The sequence below is a fragment of the Coregonus clupeaformis genome, chromosome 8, assembly GCF_020615455.1.
Source record: "Coregonus clupeaformis isolate EN_2021a chromosome 8, ASM2061545v1, whole genome shotgun sequence".
Classification (NCBI taxonomy): domain Eukaryota; kingdom Metazoa; phylum Chordata; class Actinopteri; order Salmoniformes; family Salmonidae; genus Coregonus; species Coregonus clupeaformis.
Genome location: NC_059199.1, coordinates 9,491,692 through 9,507,580, shown reverse-complemented (window position 1 = coordinate 9,507,580; position 15,889 = coordinate 9,491,692).

The window sequence follows — 15,889 nt, the reverse complement described above, 5'->3', positions numbered from 1 at the left end:
TTTTTTGGGGCTGCAATTTGAGGCTGGTACAGTTGAAGTCGGAAGTTTACATACACCTTAGCCAAATACATTTAAACTCAGTTTTTTACAATTCCTGACATTTATCCTAGTAAAAACTCCCTGTCTTAGGTCAGTTAGGATCACCACTTTATTTGAAAAATTTGAAATTTCTGAATAATTGTAGAGAGAATGATTTCTTTCATCACATTCCCAGTGGGTCAGAAGTGTACATACACTCAATTAGTATTTGGTAGCATGGCCTTTAAATTGTTTAACTTGGGTCAAACATTTTGGGTAGCCTTCCACAAGCTTCCCACAATAAGTTGGGTGAATTTTGGCCCATTCCTCCTGACAGAGCTGGTGTAACTGAGTCAGGTTTGTAGGCCTCCTTGCTCGCACACGCTTTTTCAGTTCTGCCCACAAATGTTCTATAGGATTGAGGTCAGGGCTTTGTGATGGCCACTCCAATACCTTGACTTTGTTGTCCTTAAGCCATTTTGCCACAACTTTGGAAGTATGCTTGGGGTCATTGTCCATTTGGAAGACCCATTTGCGACCAAGCTTTAACTTCCTGACTGATGTCTTCAGATGTTGCTTCAATATATCCACATAATTTTCCTTCCTCATGATGCCATCTATTTTGTGAAGTGCACCAGTCCCTCCTGCATCAAAGCACCCCCACAGCATGATGCTGCCACCCCCGTGCTTCATGGTTGGGACGGTGTTCTTCGGCTTGCAAGATACCTCCTTTTTCCTCCAAACATAACGATGGTCATTGTGGCCAAACAGTTCTATTTTTGTTTCATCAGACCAGAGGACATTTCTCCAAAAAATACGATCTTTGTCCCCATGTGCAGTTGCAAACCGTAGTCTGGCTTATTTATGTCGGTTTTGGAGCAGTGGCTTTTTCCTTGCTGAGCGGCCTTTCAGGTTATGTCGATAAAGGACTCATTTTACTGTGGATATAGATACTTTTGTACCTGTTTCCTCCAGCATCTTCACAAGGTCCTTTGCTGTTGTTCTGGGATTGATTTGCACTTTTCGCACTAAGGTACGTTCATCTCTAGGAGACAGAACGCGTCTCCTTCCTGAGCGGTATGATGGCTGCGTGGTCCCATGGTGTTTATACTTGCATACTATTGTTTGTACAGATGAACGTGGTACCTTCAGGCGTTTGGAAATTGCTCCCAAGGATGAACCAGACTTGTGGAGGTCTACAATTCTTTTTCTGAGGCCTTGGCTGATTTCTTTTGATTTTCCCATGATGTCAAGCAAAGAGGCACTGAGTTTGAAGGTAGGCCTTGAAATACATCCACAGGTACACCTCCAATTGACTCAAATGATGTCAATTAGCCTATCAGAAGCTTCTAAAGCCATGACATCATTTTCTGGAATTTTCCAAGCTGTTTAAAGGCACAGTCAACTTAGTGTATGTAAACTTCTGACCCACTGGAATTGTGATACAGTGAATTATAAGTGAAATAATCTGTCTGTAAACAATTGTTGGAAAAAGTACTTGTGTCATGCACAAAGTAGATGTCCTAACCGACTTGCCAAAACTATAGTTTGCTAACAAGAAATTTGTGGAGTGGTTGAAAAACTAGTTTTAATGACTCCAACCTAAGTGTATGTAAACTTCCGACTTCAACTGTAACTAATGAACTTATCCTCTGCAGCAGAGGTAACTCTGGGTCTTCCATTCCTATGGTGGTCCTCATGAGAGCCAGTTTCATCATAGCGGTTGATGATTTTTGCGAATGCACTTGAAGAAACTTTCAAAGTTCTTGAAATGTTCAGTATTGACTGACCTTCATGTCTTAAAGTAATGATGGACTGTGGTTTCTCTTTGCTTATTTGAGCTGTTCTTGCCATAATATGGACTTGGTCTTTTACCAAATAGGGCTATCTTCTGTATACCAACCCTACCTTGTCACAACACAACTGATTAGCTCAAACACATTAAGGAAAGATATTCCACAAATTAACTTTTAAGGAGGCACACCTGTTAATTGAAATGCATTCCAGGTGACTACCTCAAGAGTGTGCAAAGCTGTCATCAAGGCAAAGGGAGGCTATTTGAAGAATCTCAAATATATTTTGATTTGTTTAACACTTTTTTGGTTACTATATGATTCCATATGTGTTATTTCATAGTTTTGATGTCTTCACTATTATTCTACAATGTAGAAAATAGTAAAAATAAAGAAAAACCCTTGAATGAGTAGGTGTGTCCACACTTTTGACAGGTACTGTATATATATATAGAGAGAGCGAGAGAGAGGGGGGGGGGGATCCTAACCCTAACCAATATTCCACGTCACCCCTAACCCTAACCAATATTCCACGTCACCCCTAACCCTAACCAATATTCCACGTCACCCCTAACCCTAACCAATATTCCACGTCACCCCTAACCCTAACCAATATTCCACGTCACCCCTAACCCTAACCAATATTCCACGTCACCCCTAACCCTAACCAATATTCCACGTCACCCCTAACCCTAACCAATATTCCACGTCACCCCTAACCCTAACCAATATTCCACGTCACCCCTAACCCTAACCAATATTCCACGTCACCCCTAACCCTAACCAATATTCCACGTCACCCCTAACCCTAACCAATGTTCCACGTCACCCCTAACCCTAACCAATATTCCACGTCACCCCTAACCCACAATGGTCCTGGGTTTCTCTCTGAACACACACACTCACACACTGACAGACACTTGTACACACACACACACACACACACACACACACACACACACACACACTCGCATACACACACACACACACACACACACACATACACACACACACATACACACACACGCATACACACACACGCATACACACACACACACACACACACGCATACACACACACGTATACACACACACACACACACACACACACGCATACACACACACACACACACACACACACACACACACACGGTGCTTGGTTTCTCTCTCTTTAAGAAGTTACAGTTTTAGGACATCAGGTTTAAAGGGTAAAAACCCATCTAGCTGGTAGTGAGGGAAGAATATCTGAGGAGGATGAAGTTCATCCTAGACACTGATCTAAGGCAGGTTTTGTGATGTTGTCTCTGTTGGTTCAGGTTAATATTAGGAGGGACAAACTGATCCTAGATCTGGGCCTATGGGCAATGTCTGCTCGGAGGGACTAAGTAGTGATTCATACGGTCTCATTATGACGGATTACCAGGACGCGTACTCAGAGCATGCGCTGACCAGCTGGCATGTGTCTTCACTGTCTACATGTTTCAAGCAGACCCCCATAGTCCCTGTGCCCAAGAACGCCAAGGTAACCTGTCTAAATGACTACCGACCCGTAGCACTCACGTCTGTAGCCATGAAGTGCTTTGAAAGGCTGGTCATGGCTTACATCAACACCATTATCCCAGAAACCCTAGACCCACTTAATTTGCATACTGCCCCAACAGATCCACATGACACAATCTCTATTGCACTCCACACTGCCCTTTCCCACCTGGACAAGAGGAACACCTACGTGAGAATGCTGTTCATTGACTACAGCTCAGCGTTCAACACCATAGTCCCCTCAAAGCTCATCACTAAGCTAAGGACCCTGGGACTAAACACCTCCCTCTGCAACTAGGTCCTGGACTTCCTGACGGGCCGCCCCCAGGTGGTGAGGGTAGACAAAAACAAATCCGCCAAGCTGACCATCAACACGGAGCCCCTCAGGTGTGCGTGCACAGTCTCGTCCTGTACTCCCTGTTCACCCACAACTGCATGGCCAGGCACGATTCCAACACCATCATTAAGTTTGCAGACGACAAAACGGTGGTGGGTCTGATCACCGACAACGATGAGACAGCCTATAGGGAGGAGGTCAGAGACCTGGAAGTGTGGTGCCAGGACAAAAAACGTCTCCCTCAGCGTGACCAAGACAAAGGAGCTGATTGTGGACTAAAGGAAACGGAGCTGTAGTGGAGCGGGTCGAGAGTTTCAAGTTCCTCGGTGTCCACATCACTAAGGACCTATCATGGAAGGCCCTGGGCGGCAGGTAGCTTAGTGGTTAAGAGCGTTGTGCCAGTAACCGAAAGGTCGCTGGTTCTAATCCCCGAGCCGACTAGGTGAAAAATCTGTCGATGTGCCCTTGAGCAAGGCACTTAACCCTAATTGCTCCTGTAAGTTGCTCTGGATAACAGCGTCTGCTAAATGACTCAAATGTAATGGTCCAAACACACCAACACAACGCCTCTTCCCACTCAGGAGGTTGAAAATATTTGGCCAGGTTCCTGCCGTCCAGGACGTCTATACCAGGTGGTGTCAGAGGAAGGCCCTAAAAATGGTCAAAGACTCCAGCCACCCAAGTCATAGACTCTTTTCTCTGCTACCCCACGACAAGCGGTACCAGAGCACCAAATCTGGGACCAAAAAGCTACTGAATAGCTTCTATCCCCAAGCCATAAGACTGCTGAACAGTTAAGCAAGTGGCTACCTGGACTACTTGCATTGACCCCTTTTTTTGCACTGACTCTCTTGCACTGGACTCACACCTGTAGCGGTTGGTGACAATTAAGATGAGGGAGGATGATTCTGTTTTTCATGAGCATGGCCTTATTTCTATTACAACATATTGGATGATTGTCATTCATATTCCATTCACCCAGTTCAATGTAACATCGATTGGTTTAGGCTACTACATGAAACTCAAATTTTCCCTATACCCATCATGAGGTTGCTACAACCTAGCCTATGAATGAAAGTAAAAAAATAAAAGAATATGAATCCTCCTCCTTGCTCGGGCAGGCTTCGGCGTTCGTCGTCACCGGAGTACTAGCTGCTACCGATCTATGTTTCTGTGTTCTACTTGTTTTGTCTTGATTGTTCACACCTGGTTCCCATTATGTATTGATTTCTTCCCTATTTAACCCTCTGGCTCCCACTGGGTTTTGTGCGTGTTTGTTCATGTTTGGTTGTCGTCTGGTGAGCGGGTTTGTTTCCTCCCTGCGTGGAGGTTATGTTATTTACGTTACCTACGAGTAAAGTACGTTTTCGATTAGCTCTGTGTCCTGCGCCTGACTTCGTCCCACCGCTACACACTGACCCCCTGACAGACAGTGACACATTCAATACCACCTTGCACACTCTGCCTGCATCTAGCGGATCAAGGGTGTATTCATTAGTCCAACAGTTTGCAAATGAGAGTTTATATTGGACAAATTCAGGTATGTTTGTACCCGTTTGGTTCCGTTCAAGAAATGTTTTTTCAAGAGAATCGTTAGAACGAATATACCCCTGATCACCTGCGAACACAGTTCACTTTCATGGCAGCCCACGTCCAAACAACTTGATCACTTTGCACGTTGTATAATTCCTTCTTGCATCTACGCGCTCTCCTCCTCTCACCTTTTCCCTTCGATTGTGGACTTCAGTGCACAACACAACAGCTGTCTGTGACCAGGCAAAAACAACAGCTTTACAAGCCAAACCTCTAGCTAACCGCTACACATCGTTGTCACCATATTAGCTAACGTCATAGTCACCATAGCTACTAGAACTAACGCGTTAGTAAAACCCGCTACAATCATGCAGTACAACGTCCTCCAGACGTTGTCATAATTACTGTGTAAGTCTATGGGAAGGGGGTGAGAAACCATGAGCCTCCTAGGTTTTGTATTGAAGTCAACGTACCCAGAGGAGGACGGAATCTAGCTGTCCTCCGGCTACACCATGGTGCTACTCTACAGAGTGCTGTTGAGGCTACTGTAGACCTTCTTTGCAAAACAGTGTGTTTTAATCAATTATTTGGTGACGTGAATATACTGTATATTTATCTAAAAACGACAACTTTTTTAATGTTTCACAATTTTTATGAAATTCACTGAGGTTGGTCCACCCCTTCCTCCTCTGAGGAGCCTCCACTGACCCACACCGGCACTCCAACACACACATACATACGCACACACACTCACAAAAAAACATACGCATGCATATTGACACCACACACACACACACATACACACACTGCTGCCACTCTGTATATTATCTATCCTGATTGCCTAGTCACTTTTACATTTTACCTCAACTACCTGGTACCCCTGCACATTGACTCAGTACTGGTACTCCTGCACATTGACTCAGTACTGGTACCCCTGCACATTGACTCAGTACTGGTACTCCTGCACATTGACTCAGTACTGGTACCCCTGCACATTGACTCAGTACTGGTACCCCTGCACATTGACTCAGTACTGGTACTCCTGCACATTGACTCAGTACTGGTACTCCTGCACATTGACTCAGTACTGGTACTCCTGCACATTGACTCAGTACTGGTACCCCTGCACATTGACTCAGTACTGGTACTCCTGCACATTGACTCAGTACTGGTACCCCTGCACATTGACTCAGTACTGGTACTCCTGCACATTGACTCAGTACTGGTACCCCTGCACATTGACTCAGTACTGGTACCCCTGCACATTGACTCAGTACTGGTACCCCTGCACATTGACTCAGTACTGGTACCCCTGCACATTGACTCAGTACTGGTACTCCTGCACATTGACTCAGTACTGGTACTCCTGCACATTGACTCAGTACTGGTACCCCTTGTATATAGCCTCGTTATTACCTCAACTACCTGGTACTTCCTGTATATAGCCTCGTTAATATTTAATTGTGTTTCCATTTCCTTTTTTGTTCAGCAAATGTTTCTGACTTTGCAACCATTGGTTGAGGGCTTGTCAGTCAGCATTTCACGGTGAAGTCTACACCTGTTGTGTTCAGAGCATGTGAGAAATCAAATTTGATTTGATAATGATGAGGTCATCACTGAATGACCGCTGGAATGGAAAGATAGATGTCATGACTGTCTGTTCTCTTTCTCTAGAATTTGTTTCTCTCTTTCATTTTCTACCCCCCTCTCCCCCCCTCCTCCCTCCCACTCCTCCCCAGAGAGGTCTGGCTTAGTGACATGCGGTTAGGATCTTTTAACAACCCTATTTATTTTGGCCTGCAGCAGAAAATAGACTTTAGCTAGCTGATCATCTGGTTTGAATAGTTTCTAATAAAATAAATAATGTTGTCTGCAAAACCCAGAAACCTCAATCTTCGTGTGTGTGTGTGTGTGTGTGTGTGTGTGTGTGTGTGTGTGTGTGTGTGTGTGCGTGCGTGAGTGAGTGCGTGAGTGAGTGCGACCAAGAAGATCTTTAGCCCTCAGGCCTGGCATGGGTTAAATCATAGGTCCGTTATGGGACAAACCAGACTTCAGTTCTGACTATCCCGAATCAGGCCTGCATATCTACACTCATATCAATCTAATCACACGCACACAGACACAGTAATTTCATTGGAAATTCGACTAACACTGAACAAACATCCAAACGTTTTATCGAATCAAGTTCCTTGAACTTAACACAAACCAGTGATACACACCCACACACTCCAAACCCAGTCTAAACCGTAACAAAGGGGTACATTATAGGCTCTTGTACTAATAGGAGATCTGATGACGTTCACCGATCCGCCAGACATCGTACTGCTTAATTCAACTGTGACTGGAGGAGAAAAGCAGAGAGCTGTTGCCTGTGCAATATAACAAAGGTAATTGTTGCCGTTGTAAGAGAGAGGAAGAGGAAGGGAGAGGAAAAATGGAAGGTGGTTTCCATTCAATGAATTGATGCTAAAATAAAAATACCATGACACTTGTTGCCATTGTGAACACACGGTTGACGTACTGTATTATATCTTAATAATGAAAAGGGAGGAGTGGTTCATAGTCAAATAAAATAAAATAATACATGGCAAAAACACGGCAGTAAATATTTTCAAGCACAAGTTATTTTTTAGTAAATAAACAAATATATATATTTTTTAAAGTACTCTTGTAATTCTCATTTGAACGACTTAGTAAAAAAAATAAAAATAATTGTATGTTTTAACGAGATATTGACTATTGCCAGAATCATGTTTTTTTATTTATTTTTTTATGAGCATTTATGTCCTCTTGCTATCATGTTGTCTTTTTCGGTCTCATCTCCTTCACTCCTTCTGTGCACCTTCCCATTTACACACACACCAAGCCCCTCCCCCTGCCACTCGTAACAACAAAGATGAGAGATCACTTCTTCCTCTCTGACAAGTGGTTTCAACTCACTATTTGCATTTGAGGTTTGGTCCAACAGATTCGGGTCATATGGACACCGAAATACATTGAGAAATTATTTTACTGTAATAGAAGAGAAGTTAAACTTTCTAACGATACCCTTCTTATGTCTCAACTCCTGAAATTGTACGCAGAGCAGACACTACTAAAACGAGAGTATCAATGAACATTGACTCTGGAAAATTAATGCTCAGTTTGTCGATACCACGTCTCGCTATCAGTGGTGGAAAAAGTACCCAATTGTCATACTTGAGTAAAAGTAAAGATACCTTAATAGAAAATGACTCAAGTAAAAGTGAGTCACCCGGTAAAATACTACTTGAGTAAAAGTCTAAAAGTATTTGGTTTTAAATATACTTAAGTATCAAAAGTAAACGTAATCACTAAAATATACTTAAGTATCAAAAGTAAAAGTACAAGAATAAATCATTTAAAATTCCTTATATTAAGCAAAGCAGACGGCCACATTTTGTAGTTTTTTTAAAAGATAGCCAGGGACACACTCCAACATACAGTGGCTTGCGAAAGTATTCACCCCCATGGCATTTTTCATATTTTTTTGCCTTACAACCTGGAATTAAAATGGATTTTTTGGGGGTTTGTATAATTTGATTTACACAACATGCCTACCACTTTGAAGATGCAAAATATTTTTTATTGTGAAACAAACAAGAAATAAGACTAAAAAAAAAGAAAACTTGAGCGTGCATAACTATTCACCCCCCCAAAGTCAATACTTTGTAGAGCCACCTTTTGCAGCAATTACAGCTGCAAGTCTCTTGGGGTATGTCTCTATAAGCTTGGCACATGTAGCCACTGGGGGTTTTTTCCCATTCTTCTGCAAGTTGGATGGGTTATCTTTGGTCTCTTTGTTGCCTCTGATTAATGCCCTCCTTGCCTGGTCCGTGAGTTTTGGTGGGCGGCCCTCTCTTGGCAGGTTTGTTGTGGTGCCACATTCTTTCCATTTTTTAATAATGGATTTAATGGTGCTCCGTGGGATGTTCAAAGTTTCAGATATTTTTTTTATAACCCAACCCTGATCTGTACTTCTCCACAACTTTGTCCCTGACCTGTTTGGTGAGCTCCTTGGTCTTCATGGTGCTGCTTGCTTGGTGGTGCCACTTGTTTAGTGGTGTTGCAGACTATGGGGCCTTTCAGAACACGTGTATATATACTGAGATCATGTGACATATCATGTGACACTTAGATTGCACACAGGTGGACTTTATTTAACTAATAATGTGACTTCTGAAGGTAATTGGTTGCACCAGATCTTATTTAGGGGCTTCATAGCAAAGTAGGTGAATACATATGCACGCACCACTTTCTGTTATTTATTTTTTAGAATTTTTTAAACAAAGTTATTTTTTTCCATTTCACTTCACCAATTTTGACTATTTTGTGTATGTCCATTACATGAAAATCCAAATAAAAATCCATTTAAATTACAGGTTGTAATGCAACAAAATAGGAAAAATGCCAAGGGGGATGAATACTTTTGCAAGGCACTGTAATTTACAAACGAAGCATGTGTTCAGTGAGTCCGCCAGATCAGAGGCAGCAGGGATGACCAGGGATGTTCTCTTGATAAGTAAGTGAATTAGACCACATTTGCAATAAGCATAAAACATAATTATATGAGGTATTGGCAACGTTCTTGTTCTGAGAAACAAGGTAGGCCACTTGATTTCAAAATCTGAACTAAGTGGACAGGCTAGCATGCTATTCAAACAGTTGGAGACGGACAGAAGGGTGTGTTCATATCAATTAAACTGTTGTGCCTTGTTAGCTAGCGCTGCAACCTGGTCTCAGATCATTTCGTATTATTCTGTATGTAAATCCGAGGACCTGTCCATCAGACATTTCGTATGATATGTTATGAATTCTAGCTAGGTGGCTAACATTAGCTAGCTGGCTAATGTTAGCTAGGCTAGGGGTTAAGGTTAAGGTTGGTTTGAGTTTAGGAGTTATGTTTAAGGGTCAAATCGAATCAAATTGTATTGGTCGCATACACATATTTATCAGATGTTACTGTGGGTGTAGTGAAATGCTTGTGTTCCTGGCTCTAACAGTGCAGTAGTATCTAACAATTCACAACAATACACACAAATCTAAAAAGTAAAATAATGGAATTAAGAAATATAGCAATATTAGGACAAGCAATGTTGGAGTCCGGAGTATAAATATTAGGACTGACCCCATTTAATCGACTGGTCGATTGATTGGTTGATAGGCTGTTGGTCGACCGAGATTTTTTTAGTCAAGCAGTGGCAAATATATTTAAAAAATATATATGGCACACGTGACACCTGTCTGATTCAGGTCTGAGTGGACTAATCCAGACACCTGTCTGATTCAGGTCTGAGTGGACTAATCCAGACACCTGTCTGATTCAGGTCTGTCTGAGTGGACTAATCCAGACACCTGTCTGATTCAGGTCTGAGTGGACTAATCCAGACACCTGTCTGATTCAGGTCTGTCTGAGTAGACTAATCCAGACACCTGTCTGATTCAGGCCTGTCTGAGTGGACTAATCCAGACACCTGTCTGATTCAGGCCTGTCTGAGTGGACTAATCCAGACACCTGTCTGATTCAGGCCTGTCTGAGTGGACTAATCCAGACACCTGTCTGATTCAGGTCTGAGTGGACTAATCCAGACACCTGTCTGATTCAGGTCTGTCTGAGTGGACTAATCCAGACACCTGTCTGATTCAGGTCTGAGTGGACTAATCCAGACACCTGTCTGATTCAGGTCTGTCTGAGTGGACTAATCCAGACACCTGTCTGATTCAGGTCTGAGTGGACTAATCCAGACACCTGTCTGATTCAGGTCTGAGTGGACTAATCCAGACACCCGTCTGATTCAGGTCTGTCTCAGTGGACTAATCCAGACACCTGTCTGATTCAGGTCTGAGTGGACTAATCCAGACACCTGTCTGATTCATGTCTGTCTGAGTGGACTAATCCAGACACCTGTCTGATTCAGGTCTGAGTGGACTAATCCAGACACCTGTCTGATTAAGGTCTGAGTGGACTAATCCAGACACCTGTCTGATTCAGGTCTAAGTGGACTAATCCAGACACCTGTCTGATTAAGGTCTGAGTGGACTAATCCAGACACCTGTCTGATTCAGGTCTGTCTGAGTGGACTAATCCAGACACCTGTCTGATTCAGACCTGTCTGAGTGGACTAATCCAGACACCTGTCTGATTCATGTCTGTCTGAGTGGACTAATCCAGACATCTGTCTGATTCAGGTCTGAGTGGACTAATCCAGACACCTGTCTGATTCAGGTCTGTCTGAGTGGACTAATCCAGACACCTGTCTAATTCAGGTCTGTCTGAGTGGACTAATCCAGACACCTGTCTGATTCAGGTCTGAGTGGACTAATCCAGACACCTGTCTGATTCAGGTCTGAGTGGACTAATCCAGACACCTGTCTGATTCAGGTCTGAGTGGACTAATCTAGACACCTGTCTGATTCAGGTCTGTCTGAGTGGACTAATCCAGACACCTGTCTGATTAAGGTCTGAGTGGACTAATCCAGACACCTGTCTGATTCAGGTCTAAGTGGACTAATCCAGACACCTGTCTGATTAAGGTCTGAGTGGACTAATCCAGACACCTGTCTGATTCAGGTCTGTCTGAGTGGACTAATCCAGACACCTGTCTGATTTAGGCCTGTCTGAGTGGACTAATCCAGACACATGTCTGATTCAGGTCTGTCTGAGTGGACTAATCCAGACACCTGTCTGATTCAGGTCTGAGTGGCCTAATCCAGACACCTGTCTGATTCAGGTCTGAGTGGACTAATCCAGACACCTGTCTGATTCAGGTCTGAGTGGACTAATCCAGACACCTGTCTGATTCAGGTCTGTCTGAGTGGACTAATCCAGACACCTGTCTGATTCAGGTCTGAGTGGACTAATCCAGACACCTGTCTGATTCAGGTCTGTCTGAGTGGACTAATCCAGACACCTGTCTGATTCAGGTCTGTCTGAGTGGACTAATCCAGACACCTGTCTGATTCATGTCTGTCTGAGTGGACTAATCCAGACATCTGTCTGATTCAGGTCTGAGTGGACTAATCCAGACACCTGTCTGATTCAGGTCTGTCTGAGTGGACTAATCCAGACACCTGTCTGATTCAGGTCTGTCTGAGTGGAGTAATCCAGACACCTGTCTGATTCAGGTCTGTCTGAGTGGACTAATCCAGACACCTGTCTGATTCAGGTCTGAGTGGACTAATCCAGACACCTGTCTGATTCAGGTCTGAGTGGACTAATCCAGACACCTGTCTGATTCAGGTCTGAGTGGACTAATCCAGACACCTGTCTGATTCAGGTCTGAGTGGACTAATCCAGACACCTGTCTGATTCAGGTCTCAGTGGACTAATCCAGACACCTGTCTGATTCAGGCCTGTCTGAGTGGACTAATCCAGACACCTGTCTGATTCAGGTCTGAGTGGACTAATCCAGACATCTGTCTGATTCAGGTCTGTCTGAGTGGACTAATCCAGACACCTTTCTGATTCAGGTCTGTCTGAGTGGACTAATCCAGACACCTGTCTGATTCAGGTCTGAGTGGACTAATCCAGACACCTGTCTGATTCAGGTCTGAGTGGACTAATCCAGACACCTGTCTGATTCAGGTCTGAGTGGACTAATCCAGACACCTGTCTGATTCAGGTCTCAGTGGACTAATCCAGACACCTGTCTGATTCAGGTCTCAGTGGACTAATCCAGACACCTGTCTGATTCAGGCCTGTCTGAGTGGACTAATCCAGACACCTGTCTGATTCAGGTCTGAGTGGACTAATCCAGACATCTGTCTGATTCAGGTCTGTCTGAGTGGACTAATCCAGACACCTGTCTGATTCAGGTCTGTCTGAGTGGACTAATCCAGACACCTGTCTGATTCAGGTCTGAGTGGCCTAATCCAGACATCTGTCTGATTCAGGTCTGTCTGAGTGGACTAATCCAGACACCTGTCTGATTCAGGTCTGTCTGAGTGGACTAATCCAGACACCTGTCTGATTCAGGTCAGTCTGAGTGGACTAATCCAGACACCTGTCTGATTCAGGTCAGTCTGAGTGGACTAATCCAGACACCTGTCTGATTCAGGTCTGTCTGAGTGGACTAATCCAGACACCTGTCTGATTCAGGTCTGTCTGAGTGGACTAATCCAGACACCTTTCTGATTCAGGCCTGTCTGAGTGGACTAATCCAGACACCTGTCTGATTCAGGCCTGTCTGAGTGGACTAATCCAGACACCTGTCTGATTCAGGTCTGAGTGGACTAATCCAGACACCTGTCTGATTCAGGTCTGAGTGGACTAATCCAGACACCTGTCTGATTCAGGTCTGAGTGGACTAATCCAGACATCTGTCTGATTCAGGTCTGTCTGAGTGGACTAATCCAGACACCTGTCTGATTCAGGTCTGTCTGAGTGGACTAATCCAGACACCTGTCTGATTCAGGTCTGTCTGAGTGGACTAATCCAGACACCTGTCTGATTCAGGTCTGTCTGAGTGGACTAATCCAGACACCTGTCTGATTCAGGCCTGTCTGAGTGGACTAATCCAGACACCTGTCTGATTCAGGCCTGTTTGAGTGGACTAATCCAGACACCTGTCTGATTCAGGTCTGAGTGGACTAATCCAGACACCTGTCTGATTCAGGTCTGTCTCAGTGGACTAATCCAGACACCTGTCTGATTCAGGTCTGAGTGGACTAATCCAGACATCTGTCTGATTCAGGTCTGTCTGAGTGGACTGATCCAGACACCTGTCTGATTCAGGTCTGTCTGAGTGGACTAATTCAGACACCTGTCTGATTCAGGTCTGAGTGGACTAATCCAGACATCTGTCTGATTCAGGTCTGTCTGAGTGGACTAATCCAGACACCTGTCTGATTCAGGTCTGTCTGAGTGGACTAATCCAGACACCTGTCTGATTCAGGTCTGAGTGGACTAATCCAGACACCTGTCTGATTCAGGCCTGTCTGAGTGGACTAATCCAGACACCTGTCTGATTCAGGTCTGTCTGAGTGGACTAATCCAGACACCTGTCTGATTCAGGTCTGTCTGAGTGGACTAATCCAGACACCTGTCTGATTCAGGTCTGAGTGGACTAATCTAGACACCTGTCTGATTCAGGTCTGTCTGAGTGGACTAATCCAGACACCTGTCTGATTCAGGTCTGTCTGAGTGGACTAATCCAGACACCTGTCTGATTCAGGTCTGTCTGAGTGGACTAATCCAGACACCTGTCTGATTCAGGCCTGTCTGAGTGGACTAATCCAGACACCTGTCTGATTCAGGCCTGTCTGAGTGGACTAATCCAGACACCTGTCTGATTCAGGTCTGTCTGAGTGGACTAATCCAGACACCTGTCTGATTCAGGCCTGTCTGAGTGGACTAATCCAGACACCTGTCTGATTCATGTCTGTCTGAGTGGACTAATCCAGACACCTGTCTGATTCAGGCCTGAGTGGACTAATCCAGACACCTGTCTGATTCAGGTCTGTCTGAGTGGACTAATCCAGACACCTGTCTGATTCAGGTCTAAGTGGACTAATCCAGACACCTTTCTGATTCAGGTCTGTCTGAGTGGACTAATCCAGACACCTGTCTGATTCAGGTCTGAGTGGACTAATCCAGACACCTGTCTGATTCAGGTCTGAGTGGACTAATCCAGACACCTGTCTGATTCAGGCCTGTCTCAGTGGACTAATCCAGACACCTGTCTGATTCAGGTCTGTCTGAGTGGACTAATCCAGACACCTGTCTGATTCAGGTCTGAGTGGACTAATCCAGACACCTGTCTGATTCAGGTCTGAGTGGACTAATCCAGGGTTAGGGTTAGGGTTAGGGAAAGGGTTAGCTAACAAGCTAAGGGTTAGGGTTAGGGTTAGGGTAAGGGTTAGCTAACATGCTAAGTAGTTGCAAAGTAGCTAAAAAAAAAGTAGTAAGTAGCTGAAAAGTAGCTAATTAGCTAAAATTGTCCGTGATGAGATTTGAACGTGCAACCTTTAGGTTTATATGTTGGCGTTAGACGCCCGACCAACCACCCTACTTTAGTTTTTGCCATAAGTAACCATCTGTCTTATGTAACCGATGACCATACCATACCAAACGTAACATATCATACTAATTTGTCCCAGATTTACATTTACTATGTTAATTCTACTCTTATGAGACCAGGCTGATCAACTAGAGCCAAGTTGGATAAACTTGAAATAAATAAAGATTAGCTGGCTACTCACTAGTACGTGGGCTTGTGCTTGACAGATTGTTGATGAGACCTGTGTAAATGTTCTATAATGCCAGCTAACAGAAGTTAGTCATTATTAGTGGATGTGCACTATGCATGTTTTCTGGTTACATTAGTAATAAAAATGACATTTTCACAGACAGACTTGAAAGCCAGATCAGTGATTATTGCAAAAAAAAGCAGGTTAAACTATTTCGATAAATAATTTAATTATTAGTGGGTCTTCTGGTTGTGGAAAGCTTATATTTAGCCTAGATATAATTTCACAAGCCCTAAATTCATTAGATTATTGCTGACTGTTTGAAATGCAGTGTATTTGAACTTTTGACCTTTTATAACAAACCTTATTTAGAGGAAACGTTTTCAAAAATGGAGACGTATATTGTGAATAAGTTTGAAAAAAAATAGAGATATGATTTTTAGCCCACGTCGCCCAATCCTACT